This window comes from Rhinolophus sinicus, linkage group LG09 (assembly GCF_036562045.2).
Source record: "Rhinolophus sinicus isolate RSC01 linkage group LG09, ASM3656204v1, whole genome shotgun sequence".
In the NCBI taxonomy this organism is placed as follows: Eukaryota; Metazoa; Chordata; class Mammalia; order Chiroptera; family Rhinolophidae; genus Rhinolophus; species Rhinolophus sinicus.
In genome coordinates, this window is record NC_133758.1 from 88,832,894 (window position 1) to 88,853,128 (window position 20,235).

The window sequence follows — 20,235 nt, forward strand, 5'->3', positions numbered from 1 at the left end:
TTAAATCTTCTTAAAAATTTCTGAGCAATAGCTAAGCAACATCTAGGAGAGCACATGTCCATAAAACTATTTTAAAACACTGTTGATCATGGTTTCTATTTAACTTTTATTTTCATGTTTTAGAGCTCAAATGCATAAAAATTAGATAATCAGGTTTTTCAGTTTGTGGAACATGACTTCTTTTCTAGTTTAGAATTTGAGCACATTGGCAGTTAAAGGAAAAAAAAATAAGGTATCTTTTTTATACTACTGAGCAAATACTAAGTATATCAGCCCTCTCCCCTCCCCCCACACCGACCTTGACTTCACCAGAAACTCCCTACCTCGCAAATCACCAATTAAACACCATACTCTTTGATCATGGCTCACTATCCTTGGGATTACCTTTCTTAGGCATCCCCAGTTTAATAACCAGGGTTTCATTCTCACTGATGCTTCAGACCCATTGACCATTGTCCTCACATTCCTCCTTATCTCGCTTGTATTGTGTGGGCATCATCTTAACTACTCTTTGGCGACTACCATCAAGATTTCTTATTTCTACTCACGTCACAACTGCCTGGGAAAACTCCAACTGCGGATGGACCCAATTACCCACCTTCTCCTATCTGCGCCTGCAGCAGCTTGAACGCTGTTGAAGAAAAGTCACCCACTGGGGTACAGTGGTATTGCCCTGTAACGGCATGAGTACCAACACAAGTAGCCCATATGGTGCTTGCATGTGAATTAAAACAAGATGTTACTTCCTTAGCATACTTTACTTCTCTGTCAGAAAGCTGTGCTAATCATCTTGATTTTGCAAGAACAAGATACTTGACTGCCATCTGCCAGAAACTTGTCATAACAAATAAACAAACCTGTAATGTTTATGATGTACACAATGCCCCTCTTAGGTATGGCAACCTTATGCAATACACAACCTGCACAACTGTACATGTTGGCCCTGGTGACTACCCTCAACCAGGCACTCATGCCACTAAATGTTTCTTTAGTCAAATATGTCATGCCTTCTCCTGTCTTCTTAAACCTAACTCTCATTTTTTGCTTTTATTCTCAGAAGCTGTCTATTTCTGATACTTCAAGGAGAACTGGAGCCATCATATGGGAACTCCTTAATTTTTCCACTATCAGATCCACAATCTTTCCATTCCTTCCTTCCTTCCTTCCTTCCTTCCTTCCTTCCTTCCTTCCTTCCTTTTCCTTTTTTCCTCTTCCTACCAAAGACTACTCCCTTTGTGTGGAGTCTGTATTCCAATCCTTCTAGTCTTCTAGGTGAAGACCCGCCAGCACCAACATATTCTTTTCTCTTTCACTTTGTATTCTACCTCCCTCCCATTTCCTCATCTACAAACACACTTTAGTGTCTCCTGTCAGGAAAAATACTCTGGTTTCTGCCCTCCCTCTACACTCTTCTTCCTATCCTAGCATCTCAAAAAGAGTTGTCCCCATAGCCATATCTCCTTTTCCCCATAGTTCCTCATTCCATAGTTCCTCTTCTACACATGCACCTTACTCAATAATTCTATAAAACACACTTATCTGATGCTAAATCCAGGAGCACTTTTCATTCTTCATCATATTTGACACAACAGTGGGGAGAGACATTCAGAGTTGACTGATTCTTCCTTTGAAAAACTTTCATGTTGGGGTTGCCATAAGACCAAATAGTCTTGCTTTTTCTTTACTTCTTTGGCTTCTCCACTATCTGACTCTTAAATGCTGAAATTCCAGTCTCCTTTTCTCTTTGTATTCCAAATCCTCTCTTAAGGGATCCCATATTTTCCCATGTATATCATTATAGATACTAACAATTCCTAAATGTGACTATCGCCCCTGGATCTTTTCTTAGAGCTCCAAACAAAAATACACAATTCTACCTGGATCTATCTCAAGCTCTTCTCTTACATGTAATACAAAGAATGAATTCTTGTTCTATGCCCCAAACTTAATGGTGTAAAGACAGGAAGGAAAAATGCTGGAAGCAGGGACACTGCTGGTTCTGAGTATGCATGTGTTTTGTATGTGCTCTCACACTTGTGTGTTCTCATGCTCTCTCTCTCTCTCTCTCTCTCTCTCTCTCTCTCTCTCTCTCACACACACACACACACACACACACACACACACACCATACATCTCCAAAACAGGGCAGTTCCTCTAGGTTTCCCATATGAGGGTAGTCACTCTAATGCTTGTTTTTTCTTGTTAATCTTATCTAAAAATAAGCAGAGCCTTAGTCTCCAGCAATAGCTTCAAACTTATTTCCTGCTATCTCTCAGCCAGAAAATATGACCGGTCTCACAACCCGCTCTCTACCAAGTCAAGCTCAGGCTAAAAGGGGCACTACATCTGGAGTCAGCCAGGGAAGTGAGTCTACGCCCCATTCTAGCAGGCTCTCCAATGTGACCACATGTCAGTCGAACTCTGGGAGTCTCTGCCTTCCTCTACAATATCTCTCTCATAGCACATGAGCCACAACTTATAAAAGGGAAGATGAACAAAATGGAATAGTCTGAGTGTGAGTACTTATTTATTAGACAACGTTTCCTCATCTGGCTTGTGAATTTTAATAGAAATACATTTAGTTTAGAATAAAGTGGCAAGATCTCCTAATTTAGATGGTACTTCATGGCCCCTCATGAGGTTCTAGGGGACTAGGAATCCAGGGACATGCCATACATGGATCTGACCACTCATCTGAACACCAACTAACCAAGCATATTCTCTCTCTCATGAGTGTATGTCTTACCTCCCCAACTAAACTATGAAACTGGGAAGGGGGCTATTTTACACCTCTGTTCTGTTTTTTATAGCATCCAACACAACAGGCACATTCAATGATTAGCCACTGAAGGAAGATCAATAAATGGAAAGTAAGCCTCGAGTTTCTGCTGACATATGGTCAGTCAATTCATCTTTGAAGTGAGTGCTCTCTTTGCAAATGTAACTTTTTGCTTCAAAATCAAAGTACAATGGTTAAAAACACAAATATTTTCACAGAGAAGGGAAACATCTAGGCACTCATGCTGGGACGAATCTTAAAACATCTCCTTTAAAAAATGTGATTCCTTCCTTGATCAACATTCCCATTAATATTTTAGCTACTATTCTTCATAGAAGGGTCAGTCTGTCCCTCTGGGAGCCTCGTCCTAGGAGAATTGGGGCTGGGGGGAGTAACCAGAATTCTGATCAGTGTTTTAAGGAAAACCTCTACCTTTAGAGAGGGAATAACGTAAGATATGAAAAGGACAAGGTGGGCCTGACTCACACCAAGAAGAGGAGGACCAACAAGTTTGTAAAGTGCTTTTGGAAACAAGAATTACTCTCTTGATGACAAGGGATTCTCAACTAATGCACAAACAGGCAAATAGAACTGCTTGATAGAATGAATGAAAAAGCAACAAAATTTCTGATTGAAGCAGAGGCAGCAAAATACCAATACAGGGTCCCAACCATAGTCACAAAGCATAGGCTCCAATCTGGAAGAAGCAGGCACATTTCATCACTAAGCGGAAACCATGATCGAGTGCTTACCTGCTTGGATGAAATGCAAAGGCTTTCCAGACCTCTTCACTAGAAAATGCAGCTATCACGTGGACAGGGACACACTCAGATCTAAAGGGGACACAATGAGGTCATCCCCTGGCTCCCACATCGGAAACACCCAAACAAGTCTACGTCTTACTGCATGAAAATCTACAGAAAAGTGGGTGGTTTTCATCTCCTTTAGGACCCTTCCCACATGAGCAGTTAATTTTTTCAGGGTCTTTATCACCAAGTAGTGCTGCAGCCTGGTCTGATTACAGAATCTGAAGAGCTTCAGTTTTACCACAAAGGAGTGTGGGTCTGCTTGGATGTGCAAATGAGCAGGGTCACAGAGAACACGGAGAGTTGAAGGGTTTATGGATAAGCACAGAAGGTCCTTGAACAGAGATGCAGCATGACGAAAAAGCTGTTTGGAGAACGTATGACTTAGGGACTTAGCTTGTGTGTGTGTGTGTGTGTGTGTGTGTGTGTGTGTGTGTGTGTGTGAAAGAGAGAGAGGGGAGGGAGGGAGGGAGGGAGGAGAGGAGAGGAGGGAGGGAGGGAGGGAGGGAGGGAGGGAGAGGAGAGGAGAGGAGAGGAGAGGAGAGGAGAGGAGAAGAGAGGAGAGGAGAGGAGAGGAGAGGAGGCGAGGGGCATGAAAGGGGCAAGTGAGAGAGGGAAAGAGAGGGAGTCACATCTGTTGAGGAGGTCTGACATTAAAGACCCAGGTGATGAAAGTCCAAGACTGGAGTGGCTGAAATGAGAAGCAGGAGAAGGGACCAGTGCAAGGGGTATTTTAAAGAAGCCTCAGCAGGGTATGGCTGATTGGATAAAGGAGACGAAGGTAAGGAACGAGTTGGGTTTTGAGTTTGGGTCCTAGGACACTAGTAAGGCCATTAAGTAAGCCAGCTAAGTTGTAAAGAAAAGAGGCTTGCTTGTCTGGGGAAGAGACTGGGAATGGAGAGAGGGCAGTGTCATGCCATGTTGTGTGGACACTGGAATGTGGATTGTGACGTTAGTGTTGCCTAGAGGTTCTCGAATATCTTTTTTTGTAAATATTTTTAAATTTAGTTTTCAATTACAGTTGATATACAATATTATATTAGTTTTAAGTGTACACCACAGGGATTAGACATGTATATAACTTACAAAGAGATCACCCCGATACATCTAGTACCCATCTTGTATATATTAAGCAAGAAATTGGGCTTGAAGAGAGAGATCTAGTGGCCAACACTGAGAACGTGGAACTGAAGTTGTGAGTGTTGATTAAGTAACTTAAAGAATATGAGGAGGAGGATGGAGGGACGATCTGATGAAGATTTTGAAGAGATGCCCTATTTGTCAGCTTGGCACCAGTTATTGAAATAGAGAGAGTAAGAAAGGACATTTAGCAGAAACAGAATAGTGACGAGCTGAATAATTTCTTCTCTATTTCCAGGACTTTGGGTGCGGTTCACTGCATGGAGTTATCATGCATGTGTCTGCCTCTCTTCCAGACTGTCTGGGAGTCTATTGAGGTCAGGGACCCCTCATTCCTGCTCTGTACCTTCAGTGTCTACCCGACACAGCTCCTCAATAGAGAACTAGCTGCCTAGAAAACCAAGTGTTGAGGGCACAGGTGGAGAAACAGGATGCTCGCACGGTAACACTACTCATTGTGTATGTGCTCAGTTCCCAGAACAAGAAAGCACTGAGGGAACACCGAAAGGCAGAGTGTGGTGTGCCCCACTACGTAACTGGGAATTTGCAAGGCCTGTCTCTGTTCCAAATAGGATCCGCTGCATCAAAATAAAGAAGTGCCGTTGACAAAGGAGGGCCTGATTTAGTTCCCTAGTATCTCCCTGGGCTCTTGGGGTGTGGAGAGGAAGCAATCCACAGGATCTCAATGACCTACGGAAGGAAGGGGAAGGTGGCTAAGGGCACTGGCTAAGAACTTGCCAGGGAGTGGTCCTGGGGAGGCGGGCAAACTGGAGCCCAAGGTAGTCTGAGTTACCATTAGGGTGATTCATCCAGGGAAGGTGCTGTGGCTCCTAGAATATTGCTAGAGCTGAGGAAAGACACCAGGTGTTAGCCCTGTCACGGGCTTCAAGGACGCGATCTGCCAGCCCAGACTGGCCAAGTTGCAGCAAAGATAAGCAAGGAGCCTGGGGTAGACGGTGGCTTCAGGGATGCCATCTCCCTTGCCCACCTGCAGGACACAGTCAGCCCAATGTCCTCCGGGGGAGGAAAAGTGGGGTGGAATTCTGAAAGAGAATCTCCAAAAAGATTACTTCAAGGAGTGCTAATAGGAAGCAGAATTGTAAACAGGCTCACATTTACACTGAAACAAGGGAAGCTATTTCACCTCATTTAACTGACAAGTCTAGGAGTCCTCACCGTGTACCCTAGTAAGAAAACCACTTCAAGCCCTGAAAATAAGATTTGTATATAGAGGTAACCTGAGCAAATGTACAACCCCTTTCCACCTGGTCCTGCCGCATTCTGTGTGACACTGTGAAAGTTACTTCAAAATCCTCATCTGTGAAGATGGGATCGTGGTATCTACCCTTTGGAGAATTCCAAATGAGCCTATGCATGTCAAATGCTTGGAACAGTGGCTGGCCTAAACTTTCAATAATATATTTACTAATTTTGTTATTATTTCTACTAATACATTCAACTTCAAAGTTTCTTTTGTCCCATTCAAGAATGGCCGAACATCTGTCCAGAAATGACAAAGTACTATAGTCGTGACATTCTTCATTTATGATTTCACAGCCTCTAATGCATTCCTACGGCACAGAAATGCCATTTAAGAATGACTAGTTTCATACCATTCCCTTCTTTTCAACATTCTGGTACTCACTACAGAAAGTAACTCAAAGCCAGGACATTATTTCTTATGAGCAACATTAGCTGTAACAAACCACTGAGTAACACGACGGCAGTGTAGTAGGACGTGGTGGTGACCTTCTCTGCCTTAGGCTGCGCTAGTCCTGAGAGGATGGACCAGCTTCAGGCAGTAGACAAACCACACGAACAGGGAATGACACAGAGGGAAGGATTTCTTTGTAATACTGCAGGCATTTTTTTAACATGCATACAGGGTCACTAACACTGCCAGGATCCTCCTGGAAAATTCCCTGTGCTTAACGTGTATAAATTAATTCTCAAAATTGTTTGTGGCATGCCCACAAAGCGGTATGATCTTGGGTAATCAATTCGAGATGTTAACCAACCTGAGGCTCCATGCTAGCTCTTTCAGTTTTCTGAGTCAACTGGGAAAACACTGAGGAGGGTTTAGTTGAAAAGAAAGAAAATATGTAAATAGCAGGGTTAACAATCATTGTGGAAAAGCAAAGTAGGTATGTCTGAGTGTTTGTCGTACACAAGTTCCTGGACTCTAGGGCTTAAGCAAACAAAAGCACAGTCATGCTTTATTTAGAAGGATTCCTGAGAATCAAGTGGTTTCATTTGAGTGACTTTTCTGTAAAATTCAAGTTTACTCTATTTAAATAAAAACCCAACACTTAAAAAATCAATCTTCATTTAATAGATACCTGCCTTCTTGCATGTCTCTCTTGTTAAATATAGCAACATCAACTTTTCTGATGGCTCATTTATCATGGTGAGCATCAGCTCTTCCATGGTGCAGTGCTGCGAAAATAAGTCTCAAGGTGTGTTTTATGGACCCCAACAAGGGAATCAGCTGGCAGCTCATTACAAATCAGACTCCTGGTCCCCACCCCAGACCTCATGAATCAGGATCCTTAGGTGGGACCCAGGATTCTCCATGCCCAATTGGCTTCTCAGAGGATTCTTCTACTCAACTGAGGCCAGCGAGACCCTAACTCAGGGTTAGCTGGGTATACAGGAAGATGTCCTTCATTAAAGGAAATGCTGCAGGTAGCCTGACATCTTTCCATGCCTATTTACTGTAGAGCTTCCTGTCTCTTACATTTAAAAATGCTTCAATAGTGTATGTTCTGGCTTTAAACCTACCAGTCAACATGCACGAGATCCTTGGCCAGGGTACTGGCCTCTGTGCCGTCTACTTTCCATTCATGAGCCTTTTACCATCCGTTCAGGCCTGAGGCCCAGAACTTGAAGTATACTGTTGCAGGATGGAGGCACCTGACCCCAAGAACTCCATGTTGGCCCAGAGACCAGCCATTTCACCTCAAAAGGGCACTCAGGACAAGGTGGAACTGCAGACGTGCTAAATGCTGACTACAGAAATGTGACTAGATGTTCAGAGGACACACAGAGTGATGGGCTGGCTTGGTGAGAAGGCAAAAAATAAATTCCAAATATTCTTTAAGGGGGATAGTCAAAGGAGCCCTTGCAGTCAGAGTAGATGAGTATAGAGGATACATAATGTGCTGGAAGATGTTGCTTCTACTTGAATGCGTAGCTGGGTCTCCTCACCATAGAAACATTTTCTCCCACAGCGACTTAGCACTACACACGGATCCATGTATTGGATTAGGAGAAACTCGGGGCAGAGGTAGTGGGAATAGCATTGACATCGGTATCAGAAGACTGGTTCGAATCCTGGCTCATACATGTGGCGATGGGCAAGTCAGTCAGACTCATGGCACCTCAGTGGTCACAGCTGTGAAAGGGGACACAGCATTCATGCCACCACTGAACTATTGTGTGGCCTTAATGAAGTAACAAATATGAAACAGTGTTGTAAACTGAAGAGCATTTTACAAATATTTAATAAGAAATAGTCTGCATTATGTACATACAAGGTCTGACAATTAAGTTCGCAAACTTGTTGCAACGATGTTGCTAATCTTTTTTGATATCAGAGGGATTATTCATTATGAATTTGTACCAACTGGACAAACAGTTAACCAAGTTTACTATTTGGAAGTGCTGAAAAGGCTGCGTGAAAAAGTTAGATGACCTGAACTTTTCGTCAACAATTCATGGCTCTTGCATCACGACAATGCACCAGTTCACATGACACTGTCTGTGAGGGTTTTTAGCCATTCAACAAATAACTGTATTGGAACACCCTCCCTACTCACCTGATCTGGCCCCCAATGACTTCTTTCTTTACCCGAAGATAAAGGAAATATTGAAAGGAAGACATTTTGATGACAGTCAGGATATGAAGGATAATATGATGACAGCTCTGATGGCCATTCCAGAAAAAAAGTTCCAAAATTGCTTTGAAGATGCTACCATCAGTGCATAGCTTCCCAAGGGGAGTACTTCGAAGGTGACCATAGTGATATTCAGCAATGAGGTATGTAGCACTTTTTCTAGGATGAGTTCGTAAACTTAATTGTCTGACCTCATATTTAACTTGGGGGAATAAAAGCAAATATGTTAAATATCTTGCATAAGTGAACCTATAATACATAGTTCATTGTGGAGCTTAAACATCTGCTATTTTTGTATGAAGAAAAAATGTATATTTTCACAAAGAGCAGTACATTGACTTTTATACAACTCACGTTTGTATAGATATGCTATTCTTAAAATATTATTGTTCTGATGTTCTCGATCGAAGAATAAGTGAAAAAGTTGACCAAATCTTCATTTTATTTTCAAAACCTTCTTTCCTAACATCAGTTTCTTCATGTCTACTTTACTTACACAATCTATTAGTGAAAACTGCAGAATGGTGGGGAAAGTGGGGACATGTCAAGGAGAGAAGAGGGGCAAGTAGGTCAATACAGAATACAAGAGGTTTTGCCCCAGACCTAAAATACACTAAGGGTAGGGAAGAGGGAGTTTAACTTAGGAAACCTAACCATTGTCACATCACTACTTTTAGCTGTTGCTTTTTTTATTTTAAAGTGGAAGACGTGCAAAAAAAATTTTTTTTTAAAGGCGAAGCTTGTTCTTTCAGCAGAGAATTAAAATTAAAAGCAGACGGAGGGATGGATAATAAGTACCAATAAAAGCTTTAGCTGACATAGCTTCAATTTACAAATCACTGGCTTTTCCTGGCAGAGCTTGGGGAGGGAGGGAGGGTGAGGAAGCATCGCCTACACAGCCTGGATGAGGACGATATGGAAAACTTTCAAACGAAAGATGCTTTAGCATTTTTATTCTAAAATGCTTGATTTGTGGTGGCTATGATAAAATTCCAGTGAAACCTGAGTACTCTGGGCAGTCTCTAGAAACCCTGGGAGCAACTATGTCGTGACTGATTTTGACATGAGTACTTGTTAGTGGGAGCCCAATCCATAATGTGTGCACAAAAAGATATGCGGTTTAGAATCTGCGTGCATTTCAATGTCTTTTTAAACTTGAGCACTTGGAGGCCCTTTTGAAAGCAATAAAAATAAAGTCATACTAACTAAATACAAAGAAGCCAAAGGGACATAGTTTGATTTATGACAACTGATATTATTTCTTGTCAAATTTTAATGACCCAAATTAGGGTCTCAGAGGAGCATAAATACTCTTGGTTTAGTTTGTAAAATCTGAAAGATGTAACTTAGGAACTGATGAAATCGCTAGATTGAGAGAAAAGTGTAGAGAGAGAGACTGCAGGGAAAGAGTTTGACTGAGTCTATCAAATAGCACGGATGAGACCTAGAGGTGGATGAGGAACACAGAACTAGTCAGTAAAACCAGCAGAAAACCTCCAAGTTAAGAGATCAAATATTGGCCCATAGGATGCTGCAGCCCAACTCAAAGGCCCTAGTATGGGGTGGAAAATGGGGCGTCTGTTCCCTCTGAAATCACTGCCCTCACCTCTTTCACTCTTTTTTGGGAAAGGACTTTCTCTACATTCTCACTGGTGCAAAACAGTCATGTTCCTTCCAGGATGCAATTGAAGAAAATGGGAAAAGATATCCTCTTACTTTCTCACCTCTTTCCCCCTCAGGAAAGCACAAGTCTGTTCATTCCCGTTCTCTCAGAACAGTGAAGGCTTTTAATTTTCCTCCTTTTTCCTTCTTTGCTGGGTTTTCCTCAGGCGTTATTTTTGATCCTTTTTTTCCGTCAATGACTTCAACCCCTCACATGGCTCTCCCTGCTGATGGCTTTTGAAAATGACTTCATCCTCCAACCTCCTCTGCCTCTCTGTCCCATGACGTCACCTTTAGAACTTCGCTTCCCATCTTTGCCTCTAAAGCCTGTGTTCTCGCTTTCCTTTTTATTAAAAAATAAAATAAAAATTTAAAAACTTCCCTATTCTTGTTTTCTGCCATTATCCCTTTCCTTCTACCAAATTTTATCTATTCTCATGCTAACCGCATTAATCTTCATACACACACGCGTTATTTTAACGCTAATACATGCGCGTGGCACACAATTTAAAAGGCACGAGAAAGCATACAGTAAAATCCCAACCTCATTCTCATCTCTGCTTACTTTATCTCCTTTCATGGCATCCCCCTGCCATGTCCAGTCCACTGCCATTACTGTTCCAGGTTCTCCTCTCTCTTTCCCCCCTAAATTAAGAATGAAAAAATGGAAAGAGAACAAGATCCTAAATGTATTATATTTTACTTTACTTGCTTCTTTTCAACTTCCCTGTCTATCCGAGAAATTTCTTCATTTATTTCCCATGCAGTAATCTATGGACTTTTCATAAATGGTTCTTCCTCGCTGTATGTGGGTATTTTCCAAGTCTCTTTGCCTGGACCTCTCTCAGAACATGAAGAAATACCCATGAACGGTTTTTGCTTGTAAGTATTTAGAGTCTCACCTCTAAAAGCTCAGGGGGAGGAAAAAAAAACTATTTAAAGAACAAAGCAAGAAAAAAAAAACCCTTCAATTTGTTTATATAATTAATCTATCTTGAGAAGTATCACTTATTCCAATGTCAGCAGTCACCAGAAGAACCACAGTAAGGATCAGCATCTAAATGACAATGGTTGTCTCAGAATCACAGCTGGGGAGTGAATTTAAATAGATGGATGGACAGATAGATGGGTAGTTGGATAGAAAGAGCCAATCAACTGTGAAGTGTTACCAAGCCCTAAAATCATTATTTCATCTGATGGGAACAACAGAAGCCTGCTTAATGCATGTGGGAATTTCATTTCAAAGTTATACTAATGGCCTTTCAAGGACCTGCTTCTTTTTAGGGTTTCCTAAGTTCACGTAAAATTGTCCAGTTTAATATTTTAAGGTTCCTGTATATGAGTTTCATTTATCTCGGGTGGGATAATGATTTAGTGTGGGATAATTGCTGTATGATGAAACATAATTTTTTCACTTGGGATAATTGTCGTATACCTGGAGTTGTCCTGAAAACTTTATGCTAGAAGGGTAGCACACATAATTAAAGCTGCTTTCTATTGAAGGTTTTAAGGTTTTCCCAAAAACTCATTAAAGGAGGCAAAGCGAAGTCTCTCTTTGAAAGAAGTGAGTTGAAAGTGGCAGAGAATCGTGCATGCTTTAGTGAACAAAACCACCAATGACCAGGTCATAAACTGGGTAGCATGAGGGCCTCCACTGGCTCATTCCCCACTCAGATTAGGATTATATCAGTTCTCTGGAGACCAAGGAATCAACAAATATTTTTTTTTTTAATCTCAGAACTGTGAATGGAAAATAACAGTTTTCTATTGACTGATTATTCTTTTGATAGTTCAAACACTAAAGTACAGATAGACTTAGGACTTGAGATACAAGGCAATTCTGAGTTTCACTGGGAGACAGGAAACCTGTAAAACCAATGCTAGTCTGTGACTCCATTACAGGGCCAGTACTGCTTGGATAAATCTTGTTAGGAATGCTTTGTTGGGGGTTCACAAAAATCAATCAATCAGTTTTTAAAAATGCTATTCAAACCTTTCAACATTCCTGTTGATGACAAATGAACACAGAACACAGGTTTTTTTCCTAAAGCAATTGTGATTTAGAGTTTTCTTTCTGAAATATTAACTCTCCATAGCCAATTTATAAATCCAGTCTGATGTAAAAGTGACGATTTCGACAACCATGAAATCATTATTTGTTTCTGCCACTGAAAAGTCTGGTTGCAAAGAAGAATGTATTTGAAGAAAATTCTTTCTGACTGTAATAAAAGTAACTTACAGTCCTATAAAGCTATTGGCATCAGGAAATGGTAGCTATATTGCTCCTGTTTGAAATTAAATAAAATCCACATTCTATTTTGTGTGTCTAAGTAAACCATTTTTAAAATGGTAAAACCGGTTTTAAAAAAACAAGAATAATAGTGAAATGGATCCCTAAAGTATAAACATTTAAAAACGAGAGTGCTAGGCTAATCCACCAGGGTGCACCTGTCTCCTTTTATACTAAATTCTAGAAGATGGTAAAAATTACAACTAATTTGTCATGAGAGAATAAGAGGGCTAGCTGGGAAAGGTAGTATTTGAGCTGTTAACCAAAAGGAAGAGGGTAATCTAGAGGGTTATACAGATATGATAAACCTGGAGACAAAACTAGAAAGACAGTAACTAGTAAATCATAGTACTTGAACACAGTGATTTTCCCTTTAACCATAATCTAAGATGACACCTTCTTCCACAGCTACCAAAAGCAGACAGAGGCAGATGGAACAGTCTGTGGTTGTTGGGGAGGCGGGAGGGGATGCTGTCCTGGGCACCAGCCATCCCTCTGACCCTGCAGCCAAAAGCACAACATTATGAAACATGGAAATAATGAATCTATCCACCAGATTCTAGCTGCGGGGGCACTGAGGAGCCCTTGTTATGAGATGGGCTCACTGGATGGCAGCACTTTAATCTGGAACTGATGGTCTACTCAGTAAATCCAGTAAGTTTTGTGCATTCTCGCCCATGAAATTCTAGACACCCGGCTTGCCTATGACATCCAGTACACAGAAGTCTTCAGAAGAAAAGCAAGACAATCTGGCAAAAGGAAAACTATCTTGGGCCGGATCAGTTCACACTTTGACAACTCACTTTTGTCCAGAATCTACTCTGAAACTTGAGAATTGAGCAAGCTTTCCCTCAAACAATTAGAGAAATGCTACATGCAAACATTCGGTATTTCTCTCAAGAGAGAAGCGGTCTTCTCTACCCATCCCAGGAAAGAAAAAAAATCTATTTTAAAGCTGACACATTAGCTTTTACAATATTATATGTTTATTTTTAAAAACTGTACTAATGTTTGCAATTCTTACAGAAATTGGATAATATAAACTATGAATTAGTATATAATAAAATCAAATGACTCCTTGCTTGCAAAGCCCGAGTCTCATTTTTATTCAATGGCAGGATTAAATTTCATTCAGTAATACAAACATTTATAAGATGCATATTATGTTTGATTATTTTGTATTTGGGGTTCAACAGAGGGTCTTGAAGCGTTATTTGCACACCATGTTCATAGAAACACCATTTATAGGCGCCAAGAGGTGGAAGCAACCCAAATGTATCTACCAATGAATAAATGGATAAATAAAATGTGGTGTGTGTGTGTGTATACACACACAATGGAATACTACTTAGCCTTAAAAAGGAAGGAAATCCTGCCACGTGCTACAACATGGATGAAACTTGAAGGTATTATGCAAAATGAAATAATCTAGTCACAAAAAGACAAATACTGCATGATTCCACTGATATGAAGTATCTAAAGTAGTCAAATTCATAAAAACAGAAAATAGAGTGGTGGTTACTGGCAGCTGGGGAAGGGGTAATGGGGAGTGGTTGTTTAATGTGATTACAGTTTCATTAGTGCAAGATGCGAAAGTTCTGGAGATCTGTTGTACAACAATGTGAATATACTTGCTACTGAACTGGACACTTAAAAACGGTTAAAATGGTAAATATTATTTTGTTTGTTTTCCCATAATTAAAAATTTTTAAATTCCCCAAACTTCTTAACCTCAACATGTACTAGAGGTGCCTATAAATCAGGGGCTAGCAAACTCTTTTCTGTAAAGGGACAAAAAGCAAATATTTTTTGACTTGTGGACCACAACAGTCTGTTGTCATAACTACTCAATTCTGCCATGGTATCACGAGAGCAGCCACAGACATAAGTAAATGAATGGGTATGGTTGTGTTCCAATAAAAATAACTTTATTTACAAACACTGGTGGCTAGCGCGTGGGTGACAGGTTTCTGACTCCTGCCGAAGTATTAATATCTAAATAAGAGACAGATATTATCAGTTTGTAGACACTGAAGTCTTCTCTATCCAAGAATTATGAGTGAAACGTTCTTTTCCAAAGTCTAATATTAGCGCTGCAGCAGCAAGACCAGGCTGACCCAGCAAGACCATAACTTACTTGATGTGGGAGGAAAACACTACACTGACAAAAGGACATATTAGCCCTGCTCCAGTCTTCACTTCTCTATAGAGCGGAGCTTAATACTGTTAGAGCTTAATGATTTAGAGGAAGAGTAATAACAATGCTACAGCTGGAAGACAGCTGTACATGGTGATCGCCTAGTACCTACGTCCCTTTAGTGGATGAGAACATTGGCATACACTTGTAGACCCATCCAAGCTGTCATGGCTGCTGCAGGCAGAGCTGGGAACAGAATGCAGAGCCATCCTAACTCAGGTCATGTGCTTTCCTCTTCTCTCTTTCCAACCAGCAGCAGCAGCCAGCCAGCCATCCGTTCTGCGAGTTAACCTCTGTCATGCACGCTATTCCAAATGGTTTTGGCTTAACCCTGAAATTAGTTTTTGCTATTCACCAAGTTCAGCAGGGGAAATCAATGAAGACACACAAAGCTCAATGGCCTCTCATGAAATTCAGAAATGACAGCAAGGGTGTAATTATTTGTTCCCTTTCCAGTTGTGCCATGTGAAAATGGCATGTTTTTCCTATGGCATTTAGGTATTACAAAGACACAGCAACCCAAGGGTGGGGTTTAGCAGCTAGTTCCAATCTTCTTGGGCACCACAAAATGAAGGCGCCCTAGTTAAACAACCAAAACAAAACAAACGACAAGCACACACCAAAACCCAACAAACGAAAATGGAGGGTTATGAAACAGATACAATAGTGTGTTAGCTTTACAAAAGGAACTTTCACCTCATCAAAGAACTTAATCCAATGCCTAGAATTTTAGAACTGGAGGAGACAAGCGAGATAACAGGTCAAGACCGTCTCCCCTTTTATGTATGAATTAAGCCCTGACAGCCAAGGTACTGCTTAAACAGACAGTGTTGGTCCACTGTACGGACCCAAACCTGAAATTCTCCACACTCACTCAACACAATGTGTGGAGGGGTCTCAGCCCTGCCCTTGGCATTGAACCAAAGCAGAACACCAGTTTAAACAAAAAAAGCTGGAAGGCCCAGGCAAAAAGGAAAGGCCTTTGTCACAGAACGGGGAAATGGCTGAGTGGTGATACTCCTGCATTATTACTTGGCGTCTCCAGCTCTCATGGGACCTGCCCTCAATTGCTACAAGAGCCCGACCTCTGACAAAGACCAATGATTTCAGCAGTAATTAATGATGCTGTCAAATTAATTAACCCAAGTCTTTGTCCACAGGAAAAAAAAAACCCTCTCATGTCAATATTGCTGTTTACTAGTCCTTGACCAAGATCTACAGACCCAAACCTTCAGTTAGGACACAAGGACATCACTAACTGACGACCCAAATAAAGCCCCACCTATTAAGCCACCACCAGTTGTTAATAAACCTTCTCGTAATAACATACTCTTTAATAATATGACTTTAGTGAATTGAATTAACAGCGCTCCAAAATCTGACACTATTTTAAGCAGATATGAGCCTGAAAATACCAGTGTGTATCATTCACATTTCCTACCTTGCAGGTAGTACCCTTTTGAATTACGGTGATGAAACACTAGACAAATGCTGCAGTATTTCATTAAGCCATTTAATCAAGGGCCCTCATTAAAATGCCACTTCCCGACTCCCTGTCTATAAGGACTCCAGCTCATACACATGCTCACATATACATTTCCATATTATCTCTTCAGAGGATTCAGAACTATTTTCTTACACCTCACACAGCTTTTATTCCATTTAGAATAATTACCCTCCATCCCATTTCTGACTTTCAAGAAAAACAAGACACTTAATTGACCACAGGAGGACTCTCTCAAGGGCATCAGGCTGCAAAAGCTCTTCTGTGAGCTCACAACTTAAGCTGATGTAATCTGCTACAAGAAGCTGACTTCTATTTTTAAATTACACCCTCTCACTCTGCCATCAAAGAGCACATATATCACACGTTGTAACTGCTCATAAAATACTTGATGGTGGAGTCTTGCCTCCGGGGGTGAATCACACGGTCAGGAGGGGGCTTCCCACTGCATATAACCGCCCAGCTCTGCCCATTTAAATTCATCCACCATTTCCTATTATCTGGTCTTTAGGAGAATAGCTACATATGGCCACACTCTCCAGGTGTCTTGTTTATCACGGTAATTTTGACAAGGAACAGACGACTAGCAGGGTCCTTCTTGAGGGTTGGGATCAAGCTTTTCCACCTCTTTATATTTCCACCCCAAATATAGGCACTTAATAAATGCTTATTAATGTGACTGCTGAGAGCTGTCATCTGGCCTGTATGCTTCAAAGGGTGCCAGGATGGAAACAGATTATTTGCTTTGTTTACATTTTAAGTTTTTCATCCATCATTTTGGTCATGCTCACTGTATGTTATTTGAAAAGTTTATTAGCATTTGGAAAACACTATGAAAAAAATCTTAGCTGGAGGTGAAAGTACACTTGACCTTGCTATTTATTTATGTCTGTCTTTATGTATTTATTTTATACTGTGGGGACAGAGCCCCAGAAAGTAGTTTACAGGCTCTCGGCCTCACGTGGAAAGGTGCTGGCTCGGGTGGTGGATGGCCCTCGGCTGTGGCTGATTGGCCGACTGGCTGCTGGTATAACTGCTGCGGCTACGGAGGAGAGCCGAGAGAGAGGAACAGAGTCGAGGAGAGTGGAGGAGAGTCGTCGGTCGGTTGGAGGAAAGGAGGACGGCAGGTCGCGTGTCCGGTGGGCCCAGCCTCCAGTGAGACCATAGTGGTATGACTCCCCTACCTGTGGCTCCGTGGGTGTTCCTTTTTGGCCTCACCATATCCTGCGTTCTTGTGTGGGGAGCGGGAGCAGAGACCCCGCAGGCCGCCCCGCCTGAAAAATGGCGCAGCGAGCAGGGTCTCCCGCGCAACATATACTTACTCTGTTCATTTCTAAAATGAAGGAAGAGCTCTGTAATTTAAGTGGTACTATTACAGAGTCTGGGATAGGTCAGAACAGTACATTTCTCTGGTTTATCGCCCTCCTCATTCCACGGGCACCTCATGTCTTGTCTGGGTTTACACAGAAGCCTTCTACTAGCTGCTCTCCCAGACTCAGGGCTTGGTTCTTCCAATCCCTTCTCCATATTAAAATCTGAGCGAGCTAGTGAGAATCCAAATTGAATCATGTCCCTCCCTTTCTCAACACCCTTCCATCCCTCCTCAGCTCTCTGGGAGGTGTCCCTTCTAGTTCAGCTCTGCTTCCCTTTCCAGCCATTCCCACACCCACTGTGCCTCCTGTGCTCTGGCTGTAAGGACCTTGTAGGTCCGTTGAAATGCCCTGTTGCTTTCACCCAAAGGCCTGTGTCTAAGCGGCTTCCTCAGCCTGGAACCCTGCTCTGCTGTCCCTACTTCCTCCACCCAGTTCCTTCCCCTCATCCTTCAAATCTGGTTTAGATGCCACTTCCTCTGGGCAGCCCCTCCTAGGTGTGGCAGCACGTGCCACCTCAGACAACGGTTTATCATACCGCATCGTGCTTACTTGCTCTATCCCCTAGTGACTACATGCAACAGGAAGATAGTGATCATGTCTGTTTATTCACTACTGCATCCTTCCACCCATGGCTCGGCACGCAGTGGGGGCTTCGATATCATTGGATGGGTGAGGGAATAAGTGAATTAATGCATACTGAAGATTGCAATCGGGGGAGCACATTTGTCAGGAATGAATTAGAATTTTTTCTCCTCAGAAAGTGTGAACTCAGACAACGGAATTGACAGCAAGATACTGCTTTAGTTCAGGATTCATCAGTTGAAATGTTACGGTGGCAGGAGACTGTGAGGAGACTGAAATTCCCCATCCCACAGTGACTCTGAGGAGACCCGTGCAGCTGGACTGCACACCCAGAGGGCTCAGAAATGTGTTTCAGTAACACTTTCCTGAGAGGTCAATGGAGAACTGTTTAAAATGGAATCCTAACTGGAACAAAACACTAAAGCTTGCTCAAAGTTAAATTTCAAGTTATGAACTCCAAGCCAACGGCTAACTCCATAATTTAAATTCATTCCAAAGAGGGCAGCAAGCCACAAATTAATAATGCTACTTCTCACCTGCAAAATCACGTATGTCAATTTCCAAACCATCATAAGGTCAGTTGCATGTGGTGGGAATGTTCTAGAAGGCTGAGAAAACATGCTTCTGGCACTTCAAACTCGATGGCTGGCATCTGGCCATCGATATGAGTGCTAACTTGGGGACAGGTGCTGGGTTGGCCCTGGGGTTGTGGCAGTAGAGAGAACCAGTCTAGTCCCTGACTTCATGGAGAATCCAACCTCATCAAATATATACTTGCATTTGACGTTTTAAAAACAATTATTTCCCTAAATTCTAAGTACACCATATTTTGCAATTAAATTAAATCCAGCACACATGGGACTGTGGAGTAAGGCATCGCTTCAGCTACTTCTGCATGGCAAAGAATTTTTTTAAACCATATTTTCCAAAATCAACAAATTGATGACACTAAAGAGTGGGTAATGTTTCAACATTCAAACCAAATGACGAAGGGCTTGGTTTTTATTTCACCCTTACACAGCTAGTAACCACTCTCTAAAACAAAACAAATAAACACAATTCCACGTGAAATTCTCCTGCCTTCCAGAATCATCATATGTTTACTTTTATTATCTGGCACATAGAAAGTGCTCAATAAATAATGTTTGTTGAATGACTAAATCGCAGGAGAGGCACTACTGTGAAAATGACCTTTTCAATTTCCTTTTTTTCCCCATAGGAAAAAAAAATTATGCATAGGATAAAAATTATGCTAGGATTCCCTGTCTGACCTTGGGTTAGTCACTTAAAATAGGTATCATTTTCTTTACCTATAAAATGAAATCTGTCTTGGTTATTATGAGGCTTAAAGGATATAGCAGATACAAAGTAACTGGCACTACACCCTGCCAATAATGGTTTACCTCCCTTTTTCTTTTTTTAACCTCTCCTTTCCATTCCCTGTCCTCTTCCAACTCCCAAATAAAGTGTCAAAGGTAAACCAAATTACTGGCCTGATAAGAAAGTCAGGAAAGCCTGGGCTTGCCAACATCTAGCTTCAACCCTTGAAAAGTTTTATTTACTATTTTGGGGCCTTGATTTTCTCTTTGATAGAATGAGTGAGTTCCACTACTCACTAGCTCATCTTTCAAGGACTTTTCAGTTCTGATTTTCCATGAGATCAGGAGTCTGTCGTACGGAGAAGTTAGATGCTGCCAGCACATTAACGTCATCCATGATCAGAAATAAAATGGACTCTGACTGCTTTCATAGAGAGGAATGCTAAATTACAAACCAGAATACAAGTTGACTTTTAAAAGAATTTGTATCAATGTAATATCTAGGTCAAGAGTCAGTGACCCTATTCTTAAGCAATAGAAGGTCCTTCCTTTCCTCCCTTCCCCACATCCCTCATCCCACACATTGAACACATCCTACATAGCTAACTTCCTGGTACCATTGGGTCTTCCCATGCACAGCTCCAAAAGGGTGTACTTAAAAAGAAATCTAGGGATTGTAGGTAGTAT

General features: G+C 41.6%; 1 protein-coding gene across 9 annotated transcripts in view; it reads right to left on the reverse strand.

Annotated features, from left to right (window-relative positions):
• Positions 1 to 20,235, reverse strand: part of ICA1 (islet cell autoantigen 1) — a 134,967-nt gene that overhangs the window by 79,157 nt on the left and 35,575 nt on the right. The window lies entirely within an intron of this gene.